The sequence below is a fragment of the Cavia porcellus genome, unplaced genomic scaffold (assembly GCF_034190915.1).
Source record: "Cavia porcellus strain 051 isolate PalLab524CR breed Dunkin Hartley unplaced genomic scaffold, mCavPor4.1 scaffold_3, whole genome shotgun sequence".
Classification (NCBI taxonomy): Eukaryota; Metazoa; Chordata; class Mammalia; order Rodentia; family Caviidae; genus Cavia; species Cavia porcellus.
Window position 1 is genome coordinate 40832616 of NW_026947486.1, and position 27710 is coordinate 40860325.

General features: G+C 38.4%; 1 long non-coding RNA gene and 1 pseudogene across 1 annotated transcript in view; one reads left to right on the forward strand and one right to left on the reverse strand.

Moving 5' to 3' along the window:
* Positions 1 to 1591: 1591 nt before the first annotated feature.
* Positions 1592 to 10619, forward strand: LOC100720251 (ubiquitin carboxyl-terminal hydrolase 1-like; annotated as a pseudogene).
* A 7822-nt stretch (positions 10620 to 18441) lies between these two features.
* LOC134475463 (uncharacterized) overlaps positions 18442 to 27710 on the reverse strand; it is a 141034-nt gene continuing 131765 nt past the window's right edge. The window contains exon 7 of the long non-coding RNA XR_010046597.1: positions 18442 to 27271. This is a non-coding gene — a long non-coding RNA (uncharacterized LOC134475463). The remainder of the gene's footprint in view (positions 27272 to 27710) is intronic.

Sequence of the window (27710 nt, forward strand, 5' to 3'; positions counted from 1 at the left end):
AACTCAATATGCAATCCAGGCTGGCCCCAAATTTACAGTGAATTCTCCTGCCTTAGCCTTCCTACTGCTGGGAATATAGGTATGTGCAAATAAACCTGGCAAGGTTATTGCCATGAGCAATGGGTGAAGACATTATGGGCAAGCATGGCAGGAAACTATTAGAAGAACAAAGACAAGATATCAAGTACCAACTTCTCAGTTCCAGGAATTTTGATAACATTTACACTGTCATTAACACAGAATCTTTCTGCCCCAAATTCCTCAAGGCAGCAACTCCTCCCCTCCCCTTTAAAGCCCATGTTCTGCCCTGCTTACTCTTTTCTCTGACTCAGCTCACTCACACCCGGGTGTAATAAATAGCCTAGTTTCTTCTGCAAAGCTTATCCAGGTGGTCTCTAATACATCCTTCCCTAATACAGTCATTGTTAGTTTAAAAATCATGTTATTTTTCAAATTTGTGCCACACACTTGTGCAATTATCACAAATAAACTCTGTACATCTAGAAAAGAACACAAAACATACTTGAGGTGGGAAAATTCTCATGAAACTTGCAAGACTTTTCTGTAAAAACACAGTGATTTTTAAAACCCACATTTTACTACTTGAGTTAAACCAAGACTAGAAAATAAAATAATAGATTATTACATAGAAGCAAGCAAGCCTTTTTCAGCAGCTCTCAAAACTTTTAGCATTCAGCTACATACAGAGCAGTTTTTTTTAAACAACTGTCAATGGAATATTGAGTTATGATTGTACAAATCATTAACTGTCATATCTTTTTTTTTTGTCTTTTTCATTTTTATCGGTACCAGGGATCGAACTCACGACTGCCTTCTTGCATATCTTCTGTCACTTCTTAACATGGTGAACAAATTCAATATTCAAAATGTATTATTTACAGCTAACTTTAAATTATTGACTATAGTTTGACAAAACTCCATTTTCAGATATGCTCCCTCTAGAATAGTTACTCTAAAACTTATTAAAATATCAGATCTTTTGAGCTTCTATCAGTGTTATCCATATACATAGCAAAAATCCATCAAACACATTTAATAATCACACATATATGTTTTGTAATTTTACACAGCAAAAATACATGAATTTTTATTTAGCCAATGTTATTTGTATTTTAAATTAATGATAAATAATTATAATTTACCCCCCAGGCTGCCTGGAGCAGTACCTGTGCATTTCAAACCACAGCACACATTATGTCCAGGCACTGTTGTTCTAGAGGTCTGAGCTCTGCAAGCACCAGTGGTGCAACTGGGACAAGGTATCCCTAGCCTGACAGGCCACATGGCATGGGCCAGGTGCCAGTGGGCAAGACTAGCTGTGGTGCAGCAAAGTGGACAGGTGGAGGCACAGGTTCCTCATGCCAACTTCCCTCTGAGGCAACAAGTGTGGAGCGAATACCACACTTCTTGAGAGTAGCCTGACAATAGCCACAAGGATACGTATAAGAACTGGTAGGAAGGAACTTCTTGGAGAACTGAGTGTTCTCAGGTTGGGCCATAACTGGCTAAACTTACTAATTACAATTTTTCTGCACAAATTCTTGTCTACTCCTTGGGGTTTGTAAAGAAAATGCCTAATGTCACATCTAGTAATAGTAATGGGCAATCAAGCGGTAGCCCAGCCAAGAAAAACAATTTCCTTGCAGAAAAAGGAAATAAAAGAGCCTTAGATTGTAAATATTCTCAAGAAAATAAAGAAAAAGTTTTCAATATCAATGATCTGAAATTGGTGAAATTGTTTCTGTAACATAATTTTAACCTACAAACTGTAAGAAGAGAGAAAGCTTGATGCCATTTGTGGAACTGAATAATCTCAGCAATACAGTATTTTGTTATCTGCATAGTACACATCAGTTATTATATTTTTGTCCTGGGTTTAAATCTGTAATGAAACGCTTATGATTATTATTTCAAAGAGGAACGAGATGCTAAATGGTGAAACCAAGCAAAAAGATGAGGAAAATTGCAAAGAAAATTCTTTGTCAAATGTTCCAGTGAATTTTCTTATTGTTGATGTTATAAGCAGCTGAGTTATTTAGAAATATTATAGGCCATGAGATAGGGCTAGAAACTACAAGGAGCCAGGGCAGAAGCCCAGATACTTTGCAAATGTGGGGAAGACAGACACCTCCTGCTGTGGGCCAGGCATCAAGACAAAAGATCCAACAAACGTACCCATATCCTAAGGACTGATATGCTAAATACTTCCCTTTCACCCAGTGGAAGTCAGAAGTTACCTCCCAACCCCCAGGGAAGTCACTGTTTCCTAAGAATGCCAGCTTTCTAAGTGACTCACCACCCCATTTGTCCCCAATTTAATCAACTTTACTAAACAATTAATCTAATTGGTTAAGCATAGTTCTGTCCATAGTATGCCCATCTGCCTTGTGAGTTCCCAGTTTTCCCCACCTTGAATCTGTCTCACCCCATGCTTTTATTCTATAAAAGTCACTAGAAAAGTCTTTAGCAACCTGCGTGGGACCACTTTGGTCTCTCTCTCAGACAGAAATTTTCTTTCTCTCAATAAGTGTAAGACCGGCGTCGCTAAGGAGACCCCAAGGACACAGCTCTCATGTAAGAACAAAGGGGATTTTATTATTCTGTGCGCACGGGGTCCTCTGAACAAGCAGGAACAGAGAACTGTGACTTGGGGCAAAACTGGTGCTTTTAAGGGAAAAAACCGCAAAGCAAGCGTTTGTTACAGAAGCCAATCATTGCAGTTAGAGAGGAGCAGTTGGCGATTTGTCCATTTGTGGTTGGCTAGATCATGAGGGGCGGCCAGTGGGTCAGAGTTGATTAACTGCCTTGTTTTGCACAGCTTATTTTTAGGTTGCCTAGTTTCTGTGTGGCTTGGTTTTGACATACTTTCTAATCTTGATTAGCGTAGTCAGCAAACTTTATCTTTGAGTTTCCTGACATTAACCGGCCATGATTGCAGATGTTTCCTTTTGGGCCTCCCGCAGAGCTGAGTCAGAACTGAGTTAACTGGGTCATGGGACTCAGTTCTGCTTTTAGCTGGGGGTGGGTAGCTGTTCCTAATTTTTTGGTCTTTCATAAGTATATTCAGGTCAGGGATTTAGCTCAGTCGCATAAGAACCTGCCTGGCAAACATGAGGTCATGAGTTTGACCCCTGGTACCAAAACCAAAACAAAAATAATAGAAACAAAAATTTTGCTGGTAAGCTCCATTGTTCCTAAAATTCATTCTTCAACTTTAGAGAACACAAACGCATATTGGACATATAGTACGTGAAGAGTTTCAGTCCCCTGTATCACTGAGACAAAATACCCAACATCCACAAGTTAAGGGAGAAAAGTTTACCTTAGCTTACATTTTGTAGAGGTTTCAGTCCATAGCTGGCTGGCTCCAAGACAGAGTGCACAGGCAGAGGGGTTCATTATGCCAGAAAGCAGCAAAAGTGACAAGCAAATGAGCCAACTCTTTCTGCTCCTTTTATTATATGGAGGCTACTCACCCTAGGGTGGGTGTAGGACTCATACCCTTAATCCCAGAATTGGACCATGAATCAATCAAAAACTCTAGAGTCAGCTACTTCTGAAAAGCCTGTCCCTCACAACTGCATGAGGCTTTGGGGGATATCGAGACATAAATCTCAAACCTCTAGCCCCTCAAAGGCTCACATGTATTCATTTTGTTGCAGGCAGTTGAGTTAGTTAGAAATAACATAGGCCATGAAACAGGATTGGGTCCTCCAAGGAGCCAGTGCAGAAGCCCAGATACTTGCAACTATGGGGGAGACAAGTACCTCCTGCCGTAGGCCAAGGCTTAAGACAAAGGATCAGGCAAATGCACCCATATCCTAAGGACTGATATTCTAAATGGTTCTCTATCACCCTAAGAAAGTCAGGAGTCACCTTCCCAACCCCCTAGGATAGAGTCACTGCTCTCTAAGAATGCCTGCTAAGTGACTCCCTTGCCCATTTGTCCCCAATTTAATAAATTTTACCTGAACTATTAATTTTATTGGCTAACCTTTCCCACCTTATGCCCCATCTGCCTTGTGAGTTCCCAGTTTCCCCACCTTAAACCCATCTCACCCCATGATTTTACTCCATAAAAGTCCCTGGAAAAGACAGAGTCCTTGGCAACCCGCTTGGGACCCCTTCTGTCTTTCTCAGACAGAAGCTTTCTTTCTCTCAATGAATATATTCTACTCTTAACCTCCATTGTTCCTAAAATTGATTCTTCAGTTTTAGAGAACATGAACTTGTACCAGACATAATAGGTTGGGAGTTTCATTCCCCTAAATCAATTTATATAAAAGGTGTTTAGTCCTTAAGAGTTGTAAAGTTTCAGCATTATTGAAAGGTTCAAGTCCCAAATCTCTTCTGAGATTTAAGGCAGACTTTTAGCTTCAATTGTTTGTATAAATGAAAAGAAAGTTAAATACTTCGAATAGTCAGTGACATAAGATAGACATACAAACAGGGGGATACAAAGGAATGGGGCCAAAGCAAGTACAAAATTCACTAGGGCAAAAAAAAATTCACTAGGGCAAACATTAAGGCCTGTAGTTCCAAGTGCAGCATTCAAGGTAATCTGTGGCAAGATATTAACTCCAAAGGGGTTGAGTGGCTCTACCCCTATGATTCCTATCTTCCAGTGGTTGTACCTTTTATCTCTTGGGTCTACTCTACTACTTTCTTGCACTTTTCCTCATATGACCTATAGTCCTAGGTTCTTCAAACTTTCAGAGTCTCCACTAAACCTTTGGCTTTACACTCACAGATTCACACTGGCCTGTCAGTGGCACATTACCTGGCCTCCCAGATCTTCTGAAATATGAGTGGAATTCTTTACCTCACAGCTCTTCCATTTTGCAGGCACCTAAAACCAGTGCCACATGGGTGATGCCAAGGTCTGCTCCCAGCAAGAACAATAGCCAGGCTTCTCTCTGTTTCTCTGTCTCTCTGTCTCTCTGTCACTGTCTCTCTCTCTCTCTTTCTCTCTCTGTCCCTTCTCTCTCTCTCTCTCTCTCTCTCTCCTGTAGAGGTCAAGTGCCTGGACCACTGAGCACTCTGAATCCAATTCCAAAGAAAAAATCTCTAGGATGCTGCCATTCTGGAACATGGTGCTCTGTGGCTTTCTTCTGAAAGCAAAGTCTTTCATTTTTGCAATTTCAAAGCAGTCAAGGGATGAGTCTATTACTTACAGTGATGCCCTCAGAATTTTTCTATTCTCCTCTTTACTCTCAGCAATCAAAATCTCCTCTGCTATATCTTCACAGTCCACAGTTTTATTCAAGCTTCCATTCTGGCCACGCTCACAAAATTTTAAATCATTTTGTTGTGCTATTTGTTCTTGATTCTCAATATAAACTGACTGAAAGCCCCGAATAGTAGCCATGTTACCACTTCAACATTAGACTGTCTTGAAATTACTTCTGCCTCATTAATTAGTCTGCCAAACTTAATCTTAGTCTCAGGCATGAGCAAAATGTAGACAATCTTTCTGACAAGCCATTACACACATCTGGAATCTGATAGCCAAAGCAGTCCTTCCTAGCTGAAACCTCCAGAGCCAGGTCTTTACTGGCAGGATTTGTGTTAGCCTTCTGATCTTCTGAGATCTGCTCAGAATCTCCTATACAGTACAGCATAAGGCACTGCCACTCTATTTTTTCAGTTGGCATCTCCAAATCATTTCAAACTTATTCCACAAGCCATTCCCAAAGGTTCCTGAACCACATGGTAAGATATAGTCAGAGCAATGACTACTCCTCTGGTACCAAATTCTGTCTTTGTTAACTTTTCTCATTGCAAAGACAAAATGCCCAATACACACAAGTTAAGGGAGAAAAGTTTATTTAGCTTACAGTTTTTAGAGGTTTCTCTCCATAGTTGACTGGCTGGAAGACAGAATGCACATGGCAGAGGGGCACCAGCTTATGGTAGCAGAAAACAGCACAATCAACAAACAAGTGAGATAAGACTCTTTCTGTTTACATTGTGTGGGAGCTACTCATCTTAGAGCAGACGTTGCATTCACATGCTTTATCCAAGAATGAGACCACAAATCAATCACAAACTAGATCCAGCCATGTCTGAAAGCCTGCCTTCATCACTACATCAAACACAAACAATGACAGCAAGTTATGGACTGTTATGCAGTTTACACTATTAATATTTTTGTTGAATGGCTTCAAGCTAGTTTCTTCTTCAATCCAGATAAAGGCATTAATATACTTGCTACTCAGCCAAGACAACTGCTTAACATACTCAGAGAACTCAGCCTTATGTATGAAAGAGCCAATAGTATGATTCACAGGAGAAATTACAGTGTATTCTGGGAAATATTCCAGAAACATGCCAACTGCTTAAAAATAATTTTTCTTTTTATTTTTTTTTATCGGTACTGGGAATCGAACTCACAACTGCCTGCTTGCAAAGCAGGTGCTTATGCCACTGACCTAAATCCCCAGCCCCCATAATAATTTTTCAAAAAAAAAGTGTTAGCCAGGCATGGTGGCTCATGCCTATAATCCCAGCACTTAGGAGGCTGAGGCAGAGCGCTGTGAGTTTGAGGACAGCCTAAGCTACAAATTGAGCTCAAGACAGCCTGAACTGCATACAAAGACCCTGTTCCAAAAAAAAAAAAAAAAAAAAAAAAAAAAGTGTTTGGGAAAAATAATTTTTTTTAAAAAAAAGGCAGAATTATCTACAAAAGTCAAAGAAAAACCTCACGGGAAAGAGAAAATGAGTGAAATTAAGAGCAAGGAGATTGACAGTATGAGGAATTCTGAGAACCATAAAGAAAAACACCAAAATGGAAATAGGAAAAGAACAATTGACACTGAATTTGATACCATGAAAAAAAAGTTTTAAGGAAAAAGAGTCATTGAATGAGAACCAGGGACAAACTAGTTAAAAAATAAAAGCTACTGTCAATACACTGGGGAGTTCTCCTGAAGTAATCTCCAAGTGTGTTTCTTTTCACAAAAAGAATCAAGAGTTAACATAAATTACTTACCCTGAATTCTTTCTAAATTCTTTTTTTTCTTTCTAAATTCTATAGTCTGATAAAACTAATAACAAACTAAGAATTTAAATGACAATCTAAGGAAAATGGATATGATCTTGAGGACTTTGGTAACTATGAAAGTAACAATACAACTAATGGTTGTGGATTTGAATATCCAATAAATATTAAGCCTATAAATGTTAGTAAAGTTAAGCTTATAAGCAAAATGCAAAGCAAATTGGTTTTGTGTTAGTGGAAAAATCATTTCAAGGTTAGTTGGTATTAAAGATTCATTGCTCAGAATGTGAAAGTTTAACACAGATTTTCAAGACATCAATGTGCCAGTATAAGAAGATCAGATTTCCAAAGTAAAGAGAGTTCTGAAATTTCTCCAGAGCTAAAAATGGAAATTAGGACCTTGAGATGGGCAGTTTCACAATTTGTCTTAGTGGAGAGGAAACAGAAGGTAACAATTTTTGTGAATATTGCCATCATTATACTGAACCTGAACAAAGTCTTCCATTTGACAAAATGCCTAAAGGTATAATTTTATTTCAAGTCATTTGCTTCTAGTAATTTGGAGTTTCTGATGATATTGAGCTTCCCAAGATCAGCACTCCTTTAGTGACAACTATTTAATTGTTACTACAGAAAGGAAGCATAAGGATAACTAATGGCAGCTATGCATTATTTGAAATCATGGTACATAGAGGGATGAGTATTAGCAGTGGTCATTACACTGCTCCTATTAAAGTCACCAATCTCAACAGTTTAGAACTAGATAAGGAAAATTTTGTGGTTAAGAGGCAAACAAGACAAACCTTTTGTGTAAAAGAGGCAAACCAGAGCCACTGGTTGAGGTGGAAGTGAGGGTGCACTGAAAATTATGATGATGAAGAAGTGTCATTCAGAGTCTGGAAATACACAGCCATGTAAAATTTTGAACAAAAATGAATGTAGATGCTACTGAACTTTTTGAGCAACAGAAGAGCAAGCAAATTATGAGTTCTATCACAAAGCATCTAATCCTGATAAGGCTGCCAGTACAGCATTTACTGAACATAGAAGTTCTGAGACTAACAAAACTAATGGGAACAATGAATCAGATAGATACAAGGAGTCTTTTGACTGACAGGCATTAACTTTAGTCAGTTTAAAAATAAAATTTCCTGTTAAATGAGTATGAGAGAAAGTGGTTGTTTTTTGATGATTCTGATGTGAAAGTTGTTGAGAAGAACTTCTTGAATTCTCTTTTCCATTCTATATCTCAACAATTTACTCCTTATGAGAAGTTATATAGTAGATATATTTCCCTTTTTAGAGGGGGTGTATTTTCTTTTCGTATGTAGTAAACAGACCACCAATATTGATAAAGTTGATTCCATAAAATACTGTTTAGCTTATCTTTAGAAACTACTGAATATTATTGGTCTCTCCAGATTCTTACAAAATAGTGAAATAGGACATTCTGAAGAGAACATACTAGTTATTGGTACCGGGGATCAAACTCATGACCAGGTGCTTGCAAGGCAGGTGCTTATGCTGCTGAGCTAAATCCCGAGCCACAAACATACTAATTTTTAGGGTATATTTTCCATTGTAGAGCCAACTGATGCATTAGCTCCTAGGAACAAACATCTATAGGTTCTTAATTCAGTCATCCAAAATGGAAATATTTAAATATTTTGAAATTAGACCAATCTTTTGTGTTTACATTTTAAAATAAAGTAGTTGAATTTTTATTCTCCACACAAATCAATGCATAACACTGAAATTTTGCATACATACCGACCTCATTTAATATTGGTTAAAGAGAAAACAATAAAACAACAACAAATAGAAACAACAACAAACAATAGCTATATAGGATTACAGAACAAGATGACAGGAATTTAACAATAGTTATTGTCGTCATGAGTTACAAGGAGAACAATTACATACAGGACACAGAATTTATATTATTATTTTATGATAGTCACCAGATTTAAACACAAGAAAGTGTAGGAAATCTGTCCACAACACTAAAGACCTAGAAAATCCAGCCAAGGGCCTGTATCTTACAGTTGAAGACCTAGAGCCTATGACAATGCCCCCATGAGTCTAACTAGAGGCCTAGAGCCTACAACAATGACTCATGCAAGTCCTTTTTACCTATCTGCACTAGAAAGACCCAAAGGTCAGTGGTGAAAGCTAGAAAGTTTATGCCAGTGGGGTAAACAATCTGTGCTAATACGTTGAGGATTCTACCCTGGAGCCAAGAAGCCATGCTCAAAATAAGGACCAGGGCTCACCTGAAAAGTATCACAGCCATCCTCAGTGACAATGAGGTCCCAAGCTCCTCTGATGATAAGGACAGCAAAGTACATATCAGGAAACCAGCGTGACAACTTCTACACATTAAACAGCACACATATTTCCCTCTGGAGTCAGGAAGCAATGCTCAACATAAGGACCACAGCTCCCCAAAAGTAAACGGTACCTACTGGCACAGACAAGGTCCCAAGTTCCTCTGATGATAATGGCCAAATTTGTATCAGAGAAGTTAGTCATGACAAGCTCTTTAAGAAAAGCAAAGGCTCCAGATAACACTTAGTAGAACCCACAATGCCACACTTCCTCTCCACATCTGCTTTTCTGCTGGCAACTTTCCTCAGGTGTGCCATCTATACTCAGCATCATACTGATTTAATTCACCTGGTATACAGTCACCCATCAGTTTTTAAACCATAAGTTCTTATAGTGCATATTGTAATCTTTAAAATAGTTGCTTAAATTACCAGATACAGGCATGCAAATTTCATAAAGTAATATAAGCGCTGTCACTTTTAATGAACTAATAGAGTTAGCGGTATGATACTGTTTGCTTTACCCTTCCTTCCTTTCTTCTTTGCCCCATCCCAGTTGGTCTTCCCTTTTGCGTGGTTTCTTTTTATTTCATTATATCTATTGAAACTTTTGGATCTTATTTACTCTTTCAGTTTCTTACACTAGGGAGACTATATAATGTTTACACAAGTGAGTTTAATTCTTTTTACTTATGCATATGGTCTCCACTGCATCTATTTACATATATACCGATATGAATGGAGCTGACTATAGTATTTCCTTCTGTCTTCAACTGGCTCTAAGTATTGCAAATAAGTCTAGCCATGATACTTGTATGTGATATCTAAAGCCATCAGACAGGCTCCTATTTCCTTGCATAGTGTTCTCCCTAAAAATACAGAGGTTTTGGGAACATGGTGGAACATTAAGCAGAGTAAACAGCCTCTCTGAGAGAAACAGCCACATGCTGGAATATAGCATCATGGGGAAGATAAGAAGGAAGGAAGTGGGTCACCTTGACCCAGGAAGAACATTAAAGTGAGAATGGAAGCCCACAGAGAGAATAAAAAAAGAAAAACTTAAGAAAGTGATAGCTGGTGGCGCTTTCACCCAGAGATGGATCCATCATGTGAGAAGAGCTTTTAAAACCTGAGTACTCATGTTCACAGTGAAGGTGGTGGCTGGCAAGCCCAAAGGCCTCTGCAAAGAGATGCAGTGGTACAGAGGAGCAGCAGACAGGAGAACTGCACTCGCTGGCAGTGACTATAGAGGACTCAGTCCTCCTGTGTGAGACAGTGATTGGCCAAGCGCCATTTTGGAGTCCAGCAGAATAAGCCCAGAACCAGAACTACAACCAGTTTCCTTAAGCCAATCCTAGCTTTAGAGCAGACTGGTGGAAATTGCTCAGACTGAGTGCAATCCAACAGCCATCTCTGAGATTCCCCTAAAGCTATCACCAACCAGCTCCACCCCTTTCATGTAATCCATTTAGTGGGGGCTCCCTGCTGTTAGCCAGCTCAGGAGGGAAGGCAGCAGACAGCTCCATCCCTGCTTGAAGTCCACCAGCCACCGGTAAGCCAAAGCAGACAGGAAAAAGCAGCAGACAAACCTAAACCAGCACACACAATGGTCACCATCAGATATCCCTAGTCAGCACTGGCTACAAAAATCAGTCTCTCTTCAGCAAAATTGTAGCCAACACAGGGAGTGTCAGGGACCCCGCTACCAGGGAACCCAGAAATATGACAAGAGGAAGAAGCAAAAGGCAGTCTTGGCCTCTAAGCCCAGCAGTTTTGGACCAGGAGATGTAAATACAGAAGACACTGGGAGTCACACACCTGAAGTTTCTGAAGTAACAGCAACTGAGGCTATAAAAAAAAGTAGAATAGAAATACTATCCCGGTAAAAGAATAAATGAGAAATATAATGAAAGAATTGTTCAACATGTCTAAAGAAGACAAAGGTAGAAGAATTGAGGAGCATAGGAAAATGAGGGAAACCATGAATGAAGAACATGAAAAAGACTTAGAATTCCTGAAACAGATTCAGAGAGATTACCAGGAAATTGAAAACCTCATTGAAAGCTGGCAAAACTGCTTGAAAGAAACTAAAGATAGACTTTCAGACCTTGAAGACAGATTTTCAGCTTGTGATGTTGTGAAAGAAAAGATCTCTTAAAAATAAAAAGGAACCAGGACATAACAACTCAAAGGCTACAAGATGACACAAAGAAACATGATTTAAAAATAATAATCAGAGTGAAAAAGAAGTGGTCAACACAAATGAAATACAAAGGCCATTTACAGAAGTAATAGTAGAAAACTTCTTAAACATGGGAAAAGGATCTGGCATACAAATAAGTGAGGCATATAGGGCTTCATCCAGCTATGACCAAAATAAATCTACACCCAGACATACAATAATTAAGATTCCAGAAATTCAAAACAAGAACAAAATGTTGAAATGTCAGAGAAAATAAACAGATCACCTATAAAGGAAAACCCATCAAAATCACAACAGATTTCTAGACACAAACCATCAAAACTATTTCAACATTGATGAAAAAATAAGATACTTCCATGACAAAGGACAACTGAAGGAATTCGTGACCACCAAACCAACACTCCAAAAAATACTGAAGGACATTCTACAGAGAGAGAGGAAAAAAGACTATAATTTCAGAAACAGTGGCAGAAGGGGGCTCACTGAAGAGGGCAGATAGTGGAATGAAAGGGAAAAGTAGACAACCAATGGCAAAAAAATAGCATGAGAAAGATGAGGCAGAGATTAGCTATACTCACTAATACAAATGGCCTCAATTCACCAATAAAAAGAAACACAGGCAGAGCAGATCAGGAAGGTTCTTCAATATGCCTTACATAAGAAAGTTTATAGACAAAGTAAAAGATGAGAAAATAATGTTCTATGTTACAGGGAACCAGAAAAATATTGGGGATAGCTTGCTCGTCAGCTTAAGAAGCCATGACACTTTTGTACAATGGAAAACTATTCAGGTATAAGGAAAGATAACCTTAATGGATACAACTTGAGATCATGCTCAGGGGTAAAGAGGTTAAGAGTCACCTAGGTGAACAGCGGACTGCCTCTCTAGTATAAAAACTAAGGGTGTTAGAGAGATCCAAAATGTACATTACATCCTGTGAAAGTGAAAGGGTAGAAATTGTCTAAAATGGAAAGGTAATAGCCAGTTAATATATTATCATGATATGAAACCCATATTGTTTTCATTGTTCTGTTTGGTTTGGTTTCATTCTGTTTCAGTTTGTCTAATCACATTATATTGGATGGCATGTACAGCTATTTCAAAGATAACAAAATATATTATGGTAACCATCTTGATTTCCTATTAGCTTGATTTGAAGCTCTGTATTGCTTTCATTGTTTTGTTTTGATTAATTTTATTCTAACTTACATTGTTTGATAGTATCATGACTGATGGTATGGGCAATTACTTTGAAGACAATAAGATGCATTATGACACCCTTTATGGTTTTACTGTTCCCTTCTTTTGAAGTTCTATAATGTTTCCATTGTTTTGTTTTTATTGGTTTTATTCTGTCCTATTTTGTTTTATTTTATTATGCCTGGTGCTATGGGCAATTCGTTTGAAGATTAAGAGGAATTATCTTAGCCATTGTTGATCTCCTGGTATTCTGTTTTTAAGTCATGTACCATGTTCATCATTTTGCTATTCTCTTTAAAATAAAAAAGAAAATAATTTTTTAAAAAATATATAAGCACATTGCAATGGTAGAGCCAGTCACCTCCAGGAATATCAACTGGATATGAGCCTCAAGATAAAAAGGCTATGTGTTAGTTACTGTTATGGATTAAGAACTGGTGGTCAATTGAATGCCAGCTGGATTACATCAGCATGGCATTGGGCAAAGATGCTCCACCTGAGGAAAGTTGCCAGGATAAATAGGTGGAGAAGAAGGGAGATGTTGAGGGTTGGGGCATTAAGGAGGCATTGTGGGTTCTCCTACAAGTTGCTGTCTGAGCAGTTGGTTCTCCTGGAGAAGCTTTGGTCCTCACATCGAGCATTACTTCCTGGCTGTAGAGGGGAAGACACGTGCTGCTTGGTCTCCAGGATGAACTCATCACGCTGCTTCCTGGCACATACCCGACTGTGCTTGTTGTCAGAGGAGCTCGGGAGCCTCTGTGTCACTGAGAACAGCTGTGGTGCCTTTCAGTATAGCGCTGGTCTTTTTTGTGAGTGTGATTTCTTGGCTCCAGCCTAGAACCCTCATCCCACTAGCACAGATCCTTCATCCTGCTGGCATAGACTTCCTGGCTTCCACCGCTGACCCTTGGGTCTTCCCGGTATGGATCTGTAAAAGAGACTCGTGTGAGTCCTTCTTGTGGGCTCTGGCCCTCCAGTTGGACTCGTGGGAGGCATTGTCCTGAGTTCTGGGTTTTTATCTGGACTCATGTGGGACATTGCCATGGGGTTTAGGCTCTTGACTAAATAATCTATGTCTTTGATATTGTGGAAAGATTTCCTGCATTTTCCTGTGTTAAATTCTGGTGACCATTATAAAAATATTATAAATTCCATGTCCTAATCCTAGTTGTTCGCTGTGTACAACGCCTGACTACAACAGTTACTTTTCTCTTGTTGCTTGGATAAAACACCTGACACTCAAAATAAAGGAAGGAAAAGTTTGTTTCTTACACTTTTGGAGATTTGAGTCTGTACTCAGCTGGCTCCAAAAGGCAGGGTGGCACGGCAGGCTGCCACTCATGGCCAGATGCAAAGAGCAAGGCAAAAACCAGCAAGAGAGAGAGATGCACAACTTTTTCTTGCCATTACATCCTACGCTGGCTCCACCCCTAATTGGGTGTAGCACTCACACCACCAATCTGAGGGTAGACAACAAACCAATCACAAATGCTAGATTTGGTTGAGTCCATAATTCATGATGCTCGGGGGCTACTGAGGACCCAGGACACAAAAGTTTACATATCAGAAATAAAAGCAAGCAACCACCTTCTGAAACAACTTAGGTGATACCTTACTTGAATTATGCAAATATATCCTTCTATATATCTTTATCTCTGCATTTTGCAGGAATGTTTTTCTCACTACCTGGCTAGCCAGCTGAAGTTACTCACATAATTCCCACTATCTTCACTGTCTCTCATCCTCAAGCCACTCCTTTCTTCACAATACATTCTGGAAGAGGCCTAGGATCAAGGCCTTTGTCCACACAGCCTCACGGAGATTGGACTTAAGACCTCTTGGATGCCCTTAACTTGGAATATATTTTGGTGTCTTAGTCTAGCTGTTAGTTCCATTGGAGGTGGTAAATTGGAATTAACTTGCTGGGATTCCAATAATGTCTCATTGGGATAATAAATGTAACTTTTTGGATTTTGAGGTATACTGGAAAAAGGATTATAACACTTGGATAAATGTACTCAATATTTGGGATTATAATATGGGTGCACATAACATATATATGTATGACATTTTTAATTTTTCTGGGGAAATGCCCAGAAGGGGAATAGCTGGGTCAAATGCAACCTCTAATTCTAGTTTTTTGAGGAAATTCCACACTGATTTCCACATAGTAGTTCCAGTCTACACTCCAAGCAACAATGGAGAAATGTTGACATGCCCCCGCAGTCCCTCCAGCATTTGTTATTGGCTGATTTCTTGATGGCAGCCATTCTTTCTGGAGTGAGATGATATCTCAGTGTTGTTTCAGTTTGCATTTCTTAAATGAACAATGATGTGGAACATATTTTCTTTTTTTTTTTTTTTAAGGCTAGTCAAGTGAAGCAGTGGGAGTAGAGAAGGAACAAAGAAATCTGTAACTCATTGTTATCAATTAGTTGTAAACACCACTGCACACGGACCAGCCAAAGAACAAGAGCTTATCTTCTTTTTTTTATCAGTACCAGGGATTGAACTCATGACCACATACTTGCAAGGGAGGGACTTATGCCACTGAGCTAAATCCCCAGCCCTCATATTTTCATTTTCCATTTGTATTTCTTCATCTGAGAATTGTGTTTTCACCTCAGATGCCCATTTTGGATTGGATCTTTGAATTTCAGAGGCCTGATTTTTTGAATTCTTTATGCATTCTAAATAGAAGTCCTTTGAGGGACAGTTGAAAAAATGTTTTCCCAATTTGTGGGTTTTCTTTTCAATCTGTTGGCATCTTTTCATGTGCAAAAACATTTTAATAAAATGAGATTCAAGTTGTTGATTCTTTGAAGTATCTCCCATACAGTTTGGTTTTTGTTCATGAAGTATCTGCCTATCCCTGTTTCCTCTTACTTTGTCTTCCAGTAGATTTAGTATTTTTGAGTTAGTATTTAGATCTTTGATCTATTTTGACATTAGGGCAGTGCGTGCTAATAGACATGGGTCTAGTTTAAGTGTTCAGAATTTGGAAACACAGTTTTTCCAGCACCACTTATTAAAGAGGCTATCTTCTTCCAGTGAAAATGTTTGGCACCTTTATCAATGGTGGCTGAGTGTGTTTTTAAGTTGTTCCTGCATCATCTTTTTTTTCCCATTGAGTTAGGGTCTTCAAATTCTCAATGGCTCATTTTGCATAGTTTCCTAAGGCATAAATGGAGGCTTGGGATTATAGTATCACCTTTTGATACCTCCTATTAACTGTCTTGGAATGAGTCATTCTTTCCTATCCTATAAGACGAAACTAAAATTATTAAGATTAAAAAGAACACTCCAGAGGAAGATCCTTCTCAGCATAAGATCATCTCTACCCTCTTGAGGCTTACCAGGATTATTTGTTGGCTGCTGAGTGATTGACCTCTGAATTTTTTGCCAACCTTAATTCTTCTACTAGTCCTCCTACATTGTATACACCCAATAAATAGTATCTGGTTTGGAGTATCTTGGTCTCTGCTTATTCTGAATTCCCCATCATATACTACTAAATTTGTTTCTTATTTCATTTTGTTGTCATATCTCTCATACAGGTAGTTAGGGATGTTGGCCAGGTCCCTTATACCATTGATCCTCAGGTCTGGTTTTTTTCATCAGTACCATACTAATATTATTATAGTAGCTCTATGGTATGATTTCAAGTCAAGTATTGTAAGTCTTCCCACCTTGTCATTGTTGCCCAGGATTGCCTTTGCTATTCTAGGTCTCTTCTGGTTCCAGATTGATTCCTGGAATGTTCTCTCTAGATCTGTGAAGTATTGATTGGGATTGCATTAAATGAGCACAACGATTTGGAAGTATGGCATTTTCACAATGTTGGTTCTTTCCATCCATGAGCAAATGATAGCTTTCAATTTTCTGAATTCCTTTTCAATTTCTTTTTAAAGAATACTGTAATTTTCAATGAATTAAAGGTTTACTACCTATCTTGGGTTGATTCCTAAGTATTTCATTTTTTGAATGTTATTGTGAAGGGTGTGGTTTCCATAATTTCTATCTCAATCAGTTCACTGTTTGTATACAAGAATGCTATAGAGTTTTAAGTTTTAATTTTTCATCCTTCTATGCTACTGAATTTGGTTATTAAGTCCAGAAATCTGTGGGTGTTGTATGGAGAGTATGTCATCTGCAAATAATGGCAATTTAATTTCTTCATTTCTGTACTTATACACTATTATTTTTTCCTCTTGTCTAATTGCTATAGCTAATGTTTCCAGAACCATTAATTCTTTAGATAGGAGTGGTGATAGTGGACAACCTTATTTTGCTCCTGATTCTAGAGTGAAGGCTTCCAGTTTTTGTGCATTTAGTATGATGTTGACTGTTGATTTTTCATATACGGCCTTTATCAGATTGAGGTAGAGATCATCTATTCTGATTTTCTGTAAGGTTTTAACCATGGGTGAATGTTGGGCTTTATCAAAAGCTTTTTCTGCATCTATTGAGATGATCAAGTTATTTCCTTTTTAGTTCAGTTGATGTGGTGTATTATTTTTATAGATTTTCAGATGGTGAATCATCCTTGCATTCCTGGAGGAATCCCACTAGGTCATGGTGTATCATCTTCTTGCTTAGCACAATTCTGTTGGTTAGTATGTAATTGAGAATTTTTGCATCTATGTTGATTAGAGAGTTTGGCCTATAGTTCTTTTTTCTAGTAGGGTATCTCTCTGGTTTTAGTATCACAGTAATGCTTGCCTGCAGGAATGAGTTTGGGATAATTTCTTCCTTTTCAATTTCATTAATGAGTTTGAGGAGTATTTACATTAAATTACCTTTAAATTTCTTGTTCAATTCAGCTGTGAAACTATCAGGACCTGGGATTTTGTTTGTTGGTTACGTTTTAATTATGTTTTTAATCTCCACAACTGATATTAAGTTATTCAGAATATTTATGTCTCCTTGATTCAGGTTTTATAATTCATGTTTCCAGGAACGTATGTCCATTTATTCTGTTGTTTTCATCATATTAGAGTATAGATTTTCAAAGTAAATATTGATAATCTTCTGAATTTCCACAGAATCTATAGTGATTTTACCCTTTTGATTTCTTATTTTATGAGTTTGAGTTTTTCTTTATTCTTTTTTATATGGTTAATCAGCTTAATTTATTCTTTCAAAGAATAAACCCTTGAACTCATCAATTTCTTGTACTGTTGTTTAAGTTTAAATTGCATTAATTTCTCCCCTGATCTTTATAATTTCCTCACTTTTGGGGCTTGACTTGCTTTTCTTTTTCTAGAAACTTAAGGGGCATCATTAGACTTATTTGTGTTCATTCTGTATTGCTGATATGAAAACTCAAAACTATAAAATTCTCACTGAGGATTGATTTCACTGTGTTCCACAGGCTCCAGTAATAGATTTGCATTTTTGTTCAATTTAGATATTGTATAATTTTTTCTTCAATGTCTTCTATGACCCATTGTTTATGAGGGTGCTATTCAATTTCCATGTGTTTATGGCATTTTTGTGGTTGTTTGGTCATTAATTTCCAGTGTTACCAACCCATGGTGATATAATATAAATGGGATAATTTTTTTTCTTTTTCTCTTTCCTTTTTTTTTTTTTTAAACCAGGGATTGAATTCACACCCTCATGCTTGCCAGGCAGGTGCTTATGCCACTGAGTTAAATCCCTGGCTGAATGGGATAATTTCAATTCCTTTGCATTTGCTTAAGCATATTCTGTGGGCTAGTATATGGTCTATTTTAGAGAATATCCCATGTGTGCAGCTGAGACAAATGTGTATTCGAAGATGCAGGCTGGAGCACTCTACTAAGTCTGTTTGTTCACAGGTTTGGTTCAGTTCTGTTATTCTTTGTTGATTTTGTCTAGTTGATATATCTCTTCGCGATAATGGAGTGTTGAGTTCCCCCTTCACAACTGTGTTATTAATTTTTGATTTTTCATGTCTATTAATGTTTGTCCTTTGTAGTTGATTGTTCTCATGTTTAGGGCATACTTATTTATTATTATTATCCCATTGTCTTAAAGTTTTCCCCTGACAACTATGTAGTGACTTTATCTCTTTTGATCATTCTTGGTTTGAAGTTTACATTATCTATAAGTAAAATAGTTATTACTGCTTTTTTCTGGGTTCCTGTTGCATGGAGTATTGTTCTTCATCCTTTGACTTTTAGTCTATGAGTTTACTTTTGAGTTAAACTTTTTTTGTTTGTTTGATACTGGAGGTTGAGCTTATGACCTTGTACTTTTCAGGCTGGTGCTTGTACTGCTGAGCTACATCCTCAGTTTAAATGTGTTTCTTATATACAGCATATTGTTGGATTTTGTTTCTTAATCTATTCTGGCAATCTGTTTCTTTGATTGGTGAAATGAGGCCATTTACATGGATGGTTACATCTGAAATGTATTGATTTGTTTGTCAAATTATATTCCTGTTGTAGGTTTTCTACTTTTTCTCTCTGTTTAAGTTCTTGCTTACCCTGCTTTGTGGTTATTCTCTGTTGTTGTTCTTGGAATTGTGGTTATTTTTACTTCATTCTAGAGTATCTTTCAGTACTCTGTAGGTTTAGTTTGGTCATAAATTTCTTCAATTGTTCTTTGCATGGAAGTATCTTATCTATCCACTGATTTTCAAAGATAGTTTTGAAAGGTATGTCAATCTGGATTGGAAGTTATTTTCTTTCAAAATTTGAAATACTTTACTCTAAGCTCTTTTTGACTTGAGGGTTTGTATTGATAAGTCTGCCATGACTCTAATGAGCTTTCCTTAAAGGCGATCTGGGGCTTTTCTCTAATAGCTTTCATTATTCTGTTCTTGTGGTGAGTTTCTGGGAAATTAAGTATTAAATATGCCTGGGTGTAGATTGATTTTGGTTATGCTTCACTTATCTGTGTGTCAGATTCTTTTCCCATACTTGGAAAATTTTCTATTACTTCTGAAAATTTGTCTTTTTATGTCATTTATATTCACTCCTGCTCTTTTATGATCAGCTATCATTCTTATACTGTATTTCTTTGCATTATCTTGCAGCTGCTGCATTATTTCCTGGTTGCATTTTACTTTTTTTTTTTTTTTTTTGTCTTTTTCGTTTTTATCAGTACCAGGGATTGAACTCACGACTGCCTGCTTGCAAGGTAGGCACTTATGCCACTGAGCTAAATCCCCAGCCCCTTGCATTTTACTTTTAAGGAATCTTTCCTTTGATGATCATTAGCTTCAGTCCTGTCTTCTAGGTCTAAAAGTCTATCTTTAGTTTTTTCACGTAGTTTTGCAATCTTCCAAAGGAAATTTTAATTTCCTGAATAGGTCTTTGAATATTTCATGCATTCTAATTCTTTCCTATATTGTTCACTCAAGATTTCCACCATTTTCCTATGATCTTCTATTTGTTTATCTAGTCTTCTTAGGCATTCTCAATAATTCTTTCATAATGACTGTGATTTTTTGCATGTGATATTTTCAATTTGATTTCCTTCACAACCTTATGCAGTCATCTCTTTACTTCAGTTGATATCATTTTAGAAATTTATTGAGGGAAACTTCCAATTTCTTCCATGTCATTCAGTTTGTTCTGGGTGGGCTGGAGGTCTGAGATTGCATTTTTTCTCCTTTGTTTTGTGATTTTTCTAGGCTCATCCAGACAAGCCAATTGTTTAGGTCAAGGCACTTCCTGCATTGACCACCTCTACTGCAGTATAGTTGAGGGGCAAGGCACCTGGGTTCCTCTGAACTGATGTTCCCAGGGCAGGGTGATAGAAAAATTATGGGTGGGGCTTCTACCCTCCCTCTGCTCACCAGAGATACCCTGACACTGAAAAGTTTCTGGATAGGGCTCCTCTAGACCCACATGTCTCCCTGAGGCACTCCACTAATGGCACCTAGGTGATGCACAGGGCAGCTCCTCCAAAATCCATGTAACTGGCAAGGGCGCACCTCAAAATGATGGCACTAGATCTTTTGTGCTGGGCTGGATGGAGCTTGGCTCTTCTATGGCCCACATAACTTGCTGGGTATTTCCTCAGTGGATTGTGACAGGGAACTGTGCTGGCCTGTATAGGGCTCCGCTTCTTTGAGGCCCACACAGTTAGCTGGAGTGCACCCCTGATCGACTGCAACAGGGCACTGCATTGGGGTGAGTGGTGCTCAGCTCTCTGGGACCCATATGGCTTGTTAGGGAGCATCCATGAAAGATGGCATTGGGGTGACATGCTGGGCTGGGTGGGCATCTCACTTAGTTCAGTTCTTTTACATTCCCAGAAAATGTAAAAAAAAAAAAAAAAAATTGACAAATACAAAGTAATGTCCCAAAACACTTATTTTTGGCTGAGAAATAAGAAGTCTCTCATAAGTTATAGCTAGTGATATGGAGATGGTGTAAGATAAGGAATTTATGGACAAGGAATGTGGAAAATGCAAAGGTTTATTTAGACCAGGGTAGTTATGGAAGGGTACAGTGTGGAAGACAACTGGCAAGTTTACAAGAGTAAACATTTTCCAGGTGGGTACAAGAGAAATTGTTACAGCAGTCATCCATTACCTCTTTTTTACTTTGCTTGTTAAATCCCTAGATTTTATTGTGCATCTTGTTCTTATTAACTGTTGACCTCAGGCTGCTGCTTATCTGACCAAGGTCTGGCCATACTAACTCTACTTGGGGCCCAGTATCTAACTTGCCTATTTGTAATATTTCCCCTTGTGAAGAGATGTCCCTAACTGTAATTAAAGGCAGACAACCAATGGCCCATCTAAATTCTTTCTGCTGAGAAGCATCAGAGTAGTGTTTTCAAAAGTCAAGTTGTAGCCTCTGGATTTTCCTTTAACCCATGAGAGATCTGCAGACCCACTTCATATTTGTCTCCCACTTCAAATTTGTCTCCCCTTTTATTTCTTTTTCCTATTTGTGGTCACTCTGTGTGTGTGTTAAATAGCCAGTAAGTCTGTTATTTATGGCCTTTTATCCTCTCATTTTTGTTCTCCATGATACTTTGCTCAGATTTCTTACTCTTTTAGGAAAAATAGCTGTTGCTAACTTGGTAGGCTGCCTGACTACCCACCTACACCAGTTTACTTCTTTTTGTGCTCCAAGTCTCATCTGTGCTATGCTACTAAATGGCTGTTTATTTTGCATAATCATAGTATTCATCTTGTCTCATCACATGTCTGGCCACCATTTTGTCTTGTCACAGAGCTGGACACTATTTTGGGTCAGCCAACACCATATTTGTTTTTAGAACACTTGTTTCTGGTAACAAAGTTCAGGTAATTTAAAAACCTATGACTAATAGCCTGAACAGAAAAGTAGGTCAGTAAACCTTAGTTCAATTGATTGTGAGTCTATCTCTACTGCTTTAAACAGAGCACCAAGTTTTATTAACAGTGTAAATGCAAGACCTATGGTTTATCAAGTGCCTCCACATTGCTTAAATAAAAGCATTAAGAAGCCTAACCATGTCTAAAGGAATTTACGTGGGGAAAGATTCTACCCTAACTATAAGTCTCCAACTGGACTTGGCTCTCCCAGCCCCCAACATGTTTGACAGTGCAAGCACTACTCTGCCGGAAAATCAGCTTAGCACCCAAAGCTGTCACTGGCAAGCACAGGAAAGGAGATAAGATAGGACAAGGAATTTTTCAGGTACTAGAGACATCTAGAGATACCCAAAAATTACAATGGACATTTCAAAGGACTCTGCCGACTAAGATGTAAGATTACCATAAAACTTTAACCAAAGATGCTCCCACCTAATGTCTGTCCTCTGCCTTACCTCCATCCTTTATAAAAGGGACATATTTCCCTTTGTTTAGGGAAGAAGGTTTTATCCTGCTCTCTGTATGAATCCAGGCACAATAAATTCAATGTCATGTTGCCCTTACACAAGTCTACTGGTTTCTGCTACTTATATATGTTACACTAATCTCATAGGAATTTTAAAGTATGAGATAGCATCGTCCAGTGCTGTAACTCCCTCTGTCTCTAAGGAATTAGTGGGCCCCAGTATGGAGACAAAAAGTCCTCAGTAGGACTTTTTCCATTCATCTATGAAAGATGCTAGTGCTCCAGACAGAAATGTCAGCATCTCACAAGGAACACTTCCTGGGTTCAAATAAGGTCTCTGCTATCTGCATGGGATTTCATTTTAAGGACACAAAACATAGTATGTGAGTCATAGATTAACTTAAACTAGTTTAGCCTTTGGTTACCCCAGGGACTTTGAGCTCTACTAGGCCATAGAATTGCTTGTTCTGGAGGAAGTCTTACAGATGCATTATGTCAAGGAAATGAATGCAGAACCTTAATCTCAGTGGAATGCTGCTGGGGCAACACAAGATGCTTTGTTAAGGCGTGCCCAAAAGAATGGTAAACATGAAGGCCATATATAGCCAGAGATGGTCCCTGGGATAGTTAAACAACTAAGTTCTTATTTATCTGTACTTTACCTCTTCCATTTCCTGTATCTGCTTTTTGTAAAGACTCTAATAAAAAGCCAGAGAAAATTATAATCCAGGCTTCATGAAGTCTTAGAGACTGTGGCCCCTGATCCCATAACCTTGCTTGTCTCTTATTTTCTTTTCATCTACTGTACCTCATTTTTGGGACCTTTCACCTCATAGAAACCAACAGTAGTAGAGCTAGAGCCATCATGTGGCTCAAAAGGACATTTCTATGAGTTTCAGATAGAGATTATTTACTAAATACTTAACTTTCACAAAGGACACTTTGTGGGATTATTAGGTCTCATTCTTCTGCACTGGATGTCATTTTAAGGATCTAATGACTCTATGTCTCTCTATAGACCCCAGGACAAGTCACGAGCAACTTCGTGAACCACACCTAGTGGATTCCACTGACATTCTCACATAGCTTGAGTTCAGAATGAGCCAGGAAATGGCAAGACATGGGTATAGTATGGTAGTTTAAAGTATTGAGATTATTTTTCAGTTAAACTGTTTCTTATTAAAACAGCAGGTAAAGTGAAATCTTTGATGTTCAAGGATTTGTGGTCATTTATCACGGAAAACATCCAGAAACTATGGCATTTAGAATGGCCCCCTAAGGAAGAGTAATATAGCTTGTGTCTACATGTTCCCCCAAAGCCTCAACTGATGGTTAGGGAGTTTTTTAGACATGGTTGGATCTACAGTGTGTGTTACTGGAATTAAGGATGTGTGATTACTAAATTAGTCTACTGGTTGGCTTGGCATAGTTTGGGGTATAATTTCTACCCAACCTAGATAAAATATAAATGGACAGAAAGGAGTTGCCATTAGGGCTTGTTGCTTGCCTTTCTATCTTTGGCCTTCTGCCTGCTACGTATGGCTTCTCCTCTGTGACACCGATCTACTATGCCACCCTGCCTTGGAGCCCAGCAAGTAGAACTTTAAACTTCTACAAATTGTGAGCTAAATAAAACTCTCCTCCTTTACCTTTGGGTATCAGGTAATTTGTCTCAGCAATGAGAAAAGTAGCTAGGACACACATGCATGTGCGCGCGCGCGCGCACACACACACACACACACACAATCTTTGAGGGTCCTGTCCTCAGATCCCCTTGTTCCTCATGAAGATATGGGTTTTGTCCATCTGTTTATTGAAGTAAATTCAGATAAGAACCTAGACACCTGTGATGCAATTACCGGACATGGCTTCTTCTGTTTTAAACAATTAAGATCTGGGGGACGGTCAAAAGGCTAATATTATAGCTGTTGAAATTTGCAATGCTTTAAAATCACACAAATTGTCTACAGGAATACCCAAGGACAACTAAGACTGCTGTTTTAAGTGCAAGAAGACCGCACACTGTATACATGACTGGCAATGTCTCTATCTGAGAACATAACTATTTCCTGTGAGGAATCCTGGTTAACAGGAAATTATGGGTGAGCCCATTCAATTACTCTGTTCTGTATTGACTTACTTCTCAGGAAAACATTCCTCTAGATACATAGCTATAGTGAGGGTGGAGGGGACCCATAGTTATATATTGTTTACTCCTGTTCTGATGTGTCACTTTGAAGTACAAATTTTTAATCATGAGTTTATAATTGTCCCACAGTGTTACTTCTTTGTTACAAATAGGTTCACTAGCAAAACTGGGGGCAATTCTCAAATTCAAACAAAGGCCAAAATGGATTTAACCTGTTGGGCCTATGCCACGTCTTCCTCCCCTAATTAGCCAACAGATGGATTCTACTGCATGGCATAATACCTGTCTTTAAAATACCCTTCTTCTGCATATCAGAAATCAGAGCAATTGCTTTGGGTATCTTGATCCAAAGGCTGCACCAAGAATTCCATCCATTGGCATACTTTTCAAAAAATAGAGAGTGGCTACTAGATGGCCACCCTGCCTAAAACAATAGCAACTACAGTGATGCTAACACAGGAAGCTGCCAAATGAACTTTAGGACAGTGACTTTTAGACCTGATTTCCCATTGATCAGAATAACCTTGGAGACAAAAGGTTAGTTGTGATTAACAAGAGAATGGTTTACCAAGTCAGGTCATTCTCCTCACACTCCTGAGGCTATTACAAAATGTACATTATTCTTAATACTGCCTCTCAGATACCTACAAACACAGAAATTAGCCACCCTGTGAATAAGTGATCCGTAAGACCAATGCAAGCAGGCAAGACATCAATGACCTGCTTGCTACACCAAGAATGCAAAAGGGTATGATTCACTGATGGAAGGAATTTTGTCCAAAAGGGATATCAAAAGGCAGGTCACACAGTTAGCAGTTCACAACATATCACTAAGGCCAACTTCCTCTGGAACAATTGCTCAAAGAACACAGCTCATAGCCCTTACTCAGAAAAAGGCATTGTTATATATCTTCTTAGCCAGAGAGATTCTTTGTGCTGGGAATAAAATAACTATTCTTGTGCATACTGCCCAAACACTATCAAGTATATTAAATGGACACTTGTGCAAGTGCCTGCAGGTAGTAGTTTTACAGGCTAAAGATTGGTTTGCAGATGAAGACTATATATGTACTTAAAAAAAATATTCCTTTCTAGTTCTATATGGCCGCACAGCAATCTGAAAGAAGAAACTAGGCAACTAATAAGCAATAACTTATAAAACACAAGCAGGAAAGTCTATAACTCCTAGAGGCAGTACGTCTTCCCAAACAGGATGCAGACATTCTTTGCAAAAGACTCCAAAGAGTAAGGTCTAAAGTTTCCTTGGAAAGTTGAAAGGCTGATATGGAGGCAAGGAGGGCACTGCATCACTCCTCAAGGCTTTAGGCTTACTCTGTTTCTCAAGAACCATTCTGGTCCTTCCTCATGCGATGCTGCAACAAGGTATAAAAATCCTACATAGGAAATGGTAACTAAAAATGTCAAAGGACTAAGAAAAAGCTACTCTTAGTCGTGAGGCTTTTCTTAAAAAAGCATGAGTTTAGTATTGTTCTGTGTGCAGATAAAGAGTCACTAATGACTCCAGTTCATCTCATCTTAAAGTGGGCACCTGTATTGAGGGTCCCATTTTTAATAAAATCCCTTATGTGGGTAATCATGCTAAGGTTATGGCTATTAGGTTCTCGATAATTTATCTAAGCCCTCTCTCTCTTTGCCATATTTTACCCTACACAAGAAGTATAGAAATCTGAGCTGTTCATCATATTTGGGTTCTACATTCATAATATTATAGTAAAGCTTATTTATCCCATTGAACAGGTAGCTCAATAGACACTAACTCTTCTCATTGCCTTCTGACAGGTTTTTTTTTTTTTCTTCAAACCAGTGAGTCACAACAACCCAATGTATTTGAAGAGCACTTACTCCATCGTAGGTAGTATCTAAAACCCCATCTTAGCCAGAAGCTAAAGACAAAAACATCTAATCCCTCAGCACCACATAAAAATGTTTGTGCATACATGTCTCTTAGGGGGAAATTAGACAGGAGATTAGGGTTGACTGAATAGTAGGTATGATCTGTTAATTATAAAATCCCAGACACATGTGCAGAACAGCTCCCAAAGCCCAGCAATGTGGACTTCTTGCCAGAACTTGAGCCAAGTTTTGATAGACTAGCCTACACCTGACATCAACTTGAGGCATGGGTGACACAAAAGGACGGTCTACATTGAGATATTACTACTGTATTCAGTCTTCCATGGTGGATCACCCTCACGATGCAGGGTGTACTTCTTTTTCCACATTTATTTGGTCCACATTCACTCTTCAGAGCCTGTTTCCTTGCCAGACTTTAATAAAACTTTGCTGCTGTTTATGCTTGTCTTGATTGCTCTTTGCTCTGGACAGAAAGAACCTAGAAACCACCCCAAGGAGGAGACTCCAACATCCCAAAACCCAGTAGCAATAGTCTTTCTAGGGAGTCATAAAAATGTCATTTAGTGTAGTAAACTAGTGATTCTACATGTAAAATTTTGCTCTCAAAACCTAGACAAAAGGAACATGGAGGCTGAGTGGTCAGATCAGTAAAACGTTCTTCAGGACCAATGGTGTTGGAGGGATGATAGACTGGATGGCTGGGTGATACTTTTGATCCATCTGTCCTGTAATAAAGGAAATCCCAATATATCTTCCTATCCATCCAAGAAGCAACCAAGACCATATGTTTCACAAAACCAATGTTCCGTTAGGAACTCTCCATCTAATTCTGGGATGATTAGCCCAATCAGGTGCTAACCAGATTTCATCCTATAAAACTACTATCTGCAGGTTTTGGTCACAAGGGTCCATTCCAAGGGCTTAGTAATGTTTGGCAATTGTGCACAATAAATATTTTATTTCCTGCACACAGGAGCTTTCTGTTGAAGATGCTTTGCTGCAGAGGTTAGTCATATATCATCACCCCATACTTGAAAATACCCACACTGATATCTTTGATTATTATACTGGATGACAGGGTTGTGACCAGAGGGTAGTAGTTACGATAGTGTCTTTTTCTTTGAAATATTTGAATATAATTTCATATGCTAAAGCATCAAACAT